The sequence below is a fragment of the Nannochloropsis gaditana genome, assembly GCF_000240725.1.
Source record: "Nannochloropsis gaditana CCMP526 unplaced genomic scaffold scaffold471, whole genome shotgun sequence".
Lineage (NCBI taxonomy): Eukaryota > Eustigmatophyceae > Eustigmatales > Monodopsidaceae > Microchloropsis > Microchloropsis gaditana.
Genome location: NW_005803482.1, coordinates 11,533 through 12,493, shown reverse-complemented (window position 1 = coordinate 12,493; position 961 = coordinate 11,533).

Here is a 961-nt window from a genome sequence, read left to right as displayed (position 1 = left end):
TGCATGCACAAACAAATCCAACGCAGGATATCGCGCACGACGCCAAACTCTGGATCACTGCACTGATATTGTACGCTTTTGGTGCACTAGTCTCGATCTTCTGCGCGAGATAGGAGCGAGACCGACACAAGCTCTCCAGCTGTAGGGCAGCAAGGAAAATAAAGGAGGGGAATAAGCGTCCATGTGATCCAAAACCTGAATGACCCGGCCCAAACGCTACAGGCACACTTGACAAAGAGAAAGGTGATTTCAAGTGCGCGTTCGTCGACGACATTCCTCGGTGTTTGGGGTCGGGATAACAGAAAAGTGCTTATGGGAGGAGCGCATCGTGTGGGGGAGGGCGAGGACGATGGGATGGCAAGCTCTCACTTTCCAGTTTATAAAAGGCACCCGGGCCGGCACCGATCCTTTTTCTGAACGAGAAACAGTGTTTCAAATGCGTGGTGAATGCGGGTTGGGTTTTGGGTTTGAGAGGATCCGTTGCATGGCCTTATGTGCCATTTTTTTTATCTTTCCCCTGTAACCCTCCTTCCTGCTTGAGCTGTCTCGAGCGATTTGATTAAACCACCTCGCAGGATAATCGTACGCACACCTATGGCTTGCGCGTAGCAGTGTCTGCATGCCCGTGGCTGCTCATGGACACTCAGACCTGAGGGTTCTGTCCGTCTTTGTGGCGTGTGTAGGCCTCATGTATTTGTACCCATGGTGTGACGGTTATTTGCTCGTTGTGTAGGAATGCCGCCAAGGGTGCGCGGGCCAAAAAATCCATCCGTAGGGACACGCGCACTCCTCTTTCGCTGCATCAGCGCGTTCGAATGACTCCGGTCCTCCTCGACCCGCTTATAACCCCCCCTTTCTGCCTCCCCACCTCCCTTCCCCTCTCCCCTCCTTCCTCCTCCTTTCCTCCCGGCCCATCCCAGTCCATGGGCGCCACTGCCAGCGCACCTACCGCCAGCAGAGG